A 6,000-nucleotide genomic window follows, 5' to 3' on the forward strand; every position below is an offset into this window, starting at 1 on the left:
ATTTATCGTTTGTTGGTATAAAATGTAATGAATTTGGTTTATATATGGTTGGATGTGGTAGTGATGTGTATTGAACGACAAAAATCATACTTGAAGGTACGATTGAGTTGACCCGTGACAGTGATGGGTATTTGGGCGGGATTTTTCCCTTCTAAATCAAAGCAACATTCAGATTTAAGTTTCATGAATTGAGTAATGAAATCATATTACTAAATGAATAATTAAGAAAAGTAAGCAAAGAAAATTGGTTATAGTCTTAAAGCCAAAACAACACTCAAATTTAAATTTTGAAACGTAATTTTCATATTCAAACTTTTCATTATCATAAAAGGAACAAACATCAGTTTTTGCATTAATTTTGATAAGGAAATTAAACTTTGTAATTTGGTAATTTGCAAAACTACCTATGTCACATTTACACAAAGATTTAATAAACATATAACAATAATAAAATGAATTATATAATTTAGATTAGTTGGATTATATAAACCATATTATGTAGGACCAGTTTCGCAATGTTGTTGAACCAAATGGAAGTTAAACTCATTCAAACAAAACTAAGTAACTAAATCGAATGAAAGTTGAGTGCATTGAGCATGAAACAATGTTAATTGAATCAAATAAAAGTCAAATCCATTGAATAACACTAATTGAGTAGCACTAAGTGATGAGTAAGATGAAAATCAAATGCATTCATCAAAGCTAACTAAATCATAGAAGAGTGAAATGGTTTTAACAAAGCTTATTAGATCGTATGATAGTCCAATGTTTGAATTATTAGATCAAATCATATCAACAATAAGTGTAATTAAATCACATGAAAGTCAAATGCATTCAACAAAGCCAATTGGATCATATGAAAGTCAAATGCATTTTTATTAAAACATGTGAAAGTCAAATGCATTTTTATTAAAACATGTGAACGTCAATGCATTCAACAAAGCCAATTGGATCATATGAAAGTCAAATGCATTTTTATTAAATCATGTGAAAGTCAAATGAATTCAACAAATCCAATTAGTTTATATATATGATAGTCAAATGCATTTTTATTAAATCATGTGAAAGTCAAATGCGTTCAACAAATCCAATTAGTTCATATATATGATAGTCAAATGCATTCAACAAAGCCAATTGAATCATTTTAATAAGACGAAAGTGAAATACGCTAAAACATAGGTAATTGAATCAATTGAAATAAGTGAAAGTCAAATTCATTCACACATAGGTAATTGAATCAATTGAAATAGATGAAAGTCAAATTCATTCACACATAGGTAATTGAATTAATTGAAATAGATGAAAGTTTAATTCATTCACACATAGCTAATTGAATCGATAGATTGAGTAAGATGAAAGTCAAATTCATTCACACATTGCTAATTGAATCAATTGAAATAGATAAAAGTCAAATTCATTCACAAAGAGCTAATTGAATAAATTGAATGGGATGAAAGTCGAATTCATTCACACATAGCTAATTGAATCGATTGATTAAGATGAAAGTCAAATTCATTCACACATAAGTAATTTAATCAATTGGAATAGGCGAAAGTCAAATGCATTCAACAAAGTCAATTAGCTAGATCATATGAAAGTCAAATGCATTTTTATTAAATCATGTGAAAGTCAAATGCATTCAACAAATCCAATTGGTTCATATGAAAGTCAAATGCACTCAAAAAAGCCAATCGAATCATTTTAATAAGATGAGAGTGAAATACACTAAAACATAGGTAATTGAATCAATTGAAATAAATAAAAGTCAAATTCATTCACACATAAGTAATTGAATAAATTGAAATAGATTAAAGTCATATTCAGTCACAAAGAGCTAATAGAATCAATTGAAATGAATGAAAGTCAAATTCATCCACACGTTGGTAATTGAATTAATTGAAACAGATGAAAGTCAAATTCATTCACACATAGGTAATTGAATTAATTGAAATAGATAAAAGTCAAATTCAATCACAAAGAGCTAATTGAATCAATTGAAATAGATGAAAGTCAAATTCATTCACACATAGGTAATTGAATCAAATGAAATAGATGAAAGTCAAATTCATTCACAAAGAGCTAGCTGAATTGATTGAATGAGATGAAAGTGGAATTCACACATAGCTAATTGAATCAATTAAAAAAGACGAAAGTCAAATTCATTCACACAGAGGTAATTGAATCAATTGAAATAGATGAAAGTCAAATTCATTCACACATAGCTAATTGAATCGATTGAGTAAGATGAAGGTCAAATTCATTCACACATAGGTAATTTAAATCAATTGAATGATATGAAAGTCGAATTCATAAACACATAGCTAATTGAATCGATTGAGTAAGATGAAAGTCAAATTCATTCACACATAGCTAATTAAATCAATTAAATAATGAAAGTCGAATTCACTCACGCCTAACTACTAATTGAATCAATTGAATGAGATGAAAGTTAAACTCATTCACACATAGCTAATTAAATCGATTGAGTAAGATGAAAGTCAAATTCATTCATACATAGGTAACTGAATCAATTGATATAGATGAAAGTCAAATTCATTCACACATAGCTAATTGAATCAATTGAGTAAGAGCAAGTCAAATACATTCACACATAGCTTATTGAATCAGTTGATATAGGTAGGGGTGTAAATGAGGAACCGAGCCGATCAATAAACTACTCGGGTTTGAGCTCAGTTGAACCTTGTTCATGTTCGTTTATTTAATACATGAGCTGAGGTTGAACAAAATTTGAAGCTCATCTAATAAATGAGCTTGAACACGAACATATATATATACTCATTCAGATAAGTTCATGAACAACAACGTAAAGTGCTTTTATGTGGAATATAGATTTGATATAAATTGATCATAAATTTAACTCTTTCACAATTGTTAATTTAACTCTTAAGTTTATAATTAAAATTTAATTATTATGTTGTTTTTGAGATCTTTAAATATCAAAAAATATAAAGCTCGTTAATTAGAGAAGCTCGTTTATTATTAAACACTCATTCACGAAATGCTCGTTTATCAACTCGTTTAATAAATGAGCCGTGTTCATGAATCGTTTATGAAACATGAATTTACTAAATGAACCTGTGTTCGATCCTTCGCAATAACAATTGGGAGGGGACTTGAACCTAATCACCTATAACTGATCCACGAATACGAATTAACCTAAATAAAAAACAGCACATTTCAGATTTGGCGATTTGGCGGAGCACATTTCAGATTTGGCGGTACAACAAAATTTCAAGGTTGGCGATTTGGCGGTACATTAAAATTTTAGAGAAGTTAAAAAAAATCTCAAACCCTAACTCCTCATTTTTCTCCATCCGTTTTACTCCTCTCACCTCTCACTTCCTCTTCTCTGACTTCATTCCTTTCTCTAACTTCAAATTCGGATCACCATCTTCATCATTAATCACCACCGTTATCGTCTCAGCTTGCCAACATCCGTGTTTGATTGTTCGTTTTTTTTAATTTCCTATATGTGATATAAAATTTCTTTGATTTCGACCGCCTTACCCTTCTCCCTTGCATCAACTTCCAGATCTACCTCAAATTGAAGAAATTGATGATTATTCAAATAGTATATCTTAATTTTTTTGACAATGAATGCATATATTTAGGTATATTCTTCTCCCACTACTACAAAAAAGGCCAAAGAGAACAGTTGAAAAAGGCCAAAGAGACTGCTTTAGAGGCGGTCTCTAGCTCAGTGGTCTCTTTGGCTAAGAGACCGCTTGTAAAGAGGCGGTCTTAAGTTGCTATACCAGAGACCTATTATCTAAGAAAAACGGTCTCTTTGGGTGGTTGATATTTTGAAATTGTAGAAGCATAAGAGACCGTTTTTGTCAGAAAAGCGGTCTCTTGTATACCAAACTAAGATCGCTTTTTTTACTTAGGCGGTCTCTCTTTTTGAAATAACTAAGACCACTTTCTTAGTTAGGCGGTCTCTCTTTTTTTAAAAAAGAATATACAGCGTTTGTGTACAGACCATGCATGTATGATAACCGGTCTCAAATGGGTAATTTTTTTAAATTTTTTTTTCTTTCGAATAATCAAATTTTTAAATCCGACCTGCTGCATTAAATTTTTGCGCCAAATGATTCCTTTTTTTTTTTTTTAATCCAACCTGTAATCACCAAAAATAATCCTGTATATATATCCTGCTCAATATTATTAAATTGCACCAAAAATAATCCTTGAACCTGCTAATATATTATATACAAATAGCATTCAAATATATATATATATATATATATATATATATATATATATATATATATATATATATATCCAACACAGTAATAATATATGTACACAGTAATAGCTAATTGCCAATGTATCAAAATACAAAATGTAGAAATTTTTCAAGTATCAAGACTAACAGTAATCATGTTGTAATCACCAATCACTAAGGTTCTTCCGGCTCCTCATGATCAAGAACATATTGAATCCATATGTCTCTAATCTCGTCAATTTCTTCTGAAGAATATGTGCAAGGATCTTTGGGAAAAATCTACAACATATGCCATTACTAAATGAGTAAATAAAGATATATAATTACATAAAAGTTATGAAATAACAACAAATTAGATTACATCCATTTACAATTGAGCTAAAGAGCTACTTTGCCTGCTTTCTTACTTAAATCCAGAATACAAAGCTATTAGCATATTATCAACAAACAAATTTCTCAGTCCAAAATTAAAACAGCCGAAAATATTTTTTAAGCTGCAGATGGATGCTAGAAAGGTCATTGATAACAAAGAGTTCTGAACTCTACTCAACTATGTTTCCTTTCATCTGATTTAACTAGTTCTACTGTTCTGCAAGCTAAAATTTTGAATGTATATACAGAGGATACCTAATTCAATGAGGAACTCGAGAGGGCTGCTGGACCGAGAAGGTTTTCATACGTTGAGCTTGAATCAGCCACACAAAATTTCTCTAATGAATGAAAGTTGGGTGAAGGAGGATTTGGAGGCGTTTACAAGGGCTATCTTATGGACTTGGATATGCTAATCGCGGTGAAAAAATCTCTAGGGGCGGTAGACAGGGGAAAAAAAAGTATAGTACCGAGGTTAAAATTATTAGCAGGCTAAGGTGTAGGAACCTGGTGCAGCTTATAGGTTGGTGCCATGATAAAGGTGAATTCCTACTTGTTTATGGCAGGAACACATCAAGGAAAGGGATTAGTTGTAACGAACCAATCAAGGCCGCCTATTGTATACACATATCACAGGAGAAGGCAACAAGTTCAGGAGGGTACAAGCAACACAAACAAACCGAGCATACCACAAGACAAGCAACAACAACAGCCAGCAGCAGAGGGCATGTAATCAGAACAGATTCACTTTTCAGAGCTTTATTTTGGCACCAAGGGAAGAAGACAAATTTAGTTGTTATTAGTAATTAAGGCTAGTCACATGTATTATGTTAGAAGAGACTTAAATAGCTAGAGTGAAGGAAAGAGGGATTCATTCAGAAAAGTTGTAACATCTTAGTAGTAGCCTTAGTTGTAGTAGAAAACTCTTCAAGCCTTTCAGCCAAATCAATTCAATCAACTGTCTTCTACCTTGCTTATCTCCTTGTTGTCTAGAATTTATCTGTGTAGAGCGCGCTTCGTTGCATTAGTACAGTGGGTGTGGGATCTTTATGACAATGGTGAGCTTCATTTAGCCACTGATCAAAAGCTTAATCACATGGAATTTAGCCACTGATCAAAAGATTAAGCCACTGATCTTTATGGCAGTGGTATGCCTATCCTGACTACAATCACAGGCCATCAATAAAGCAAGCAATTCAAGTTCTCAACTTTGAGACTATCATGCCTAGTGAAATTTTAATTGATGAACACAGTCCAATTATCAAGATGGGAGTAATCTTCAATACCAAAGGAAATGCAAGAGGGGGGGGGGGGAGACAGAGGGGTTAACATATATGCATAAATAAAATACCAACTTAAATGACATGTATGTTGAATATACCTGC

Source organism: Chenopodium quinoa, unplaced genomic scaffold, assembly GCF_001683475.1.
Source record: "Chenopodium quinoa cultivar QQ74 unplaced genomic scaffold, ASM168347v1, whole genome shotgun sequence".
In the NCBI taxonomy this organism is placed as follows: domain Eukaryota; kingdom Viridiplantae; phylum Streptophyta; class Magnoliopsida; order Caryophyllales; family Amaranthaceae; genus Chenopodium; species Chenopodium quinoa.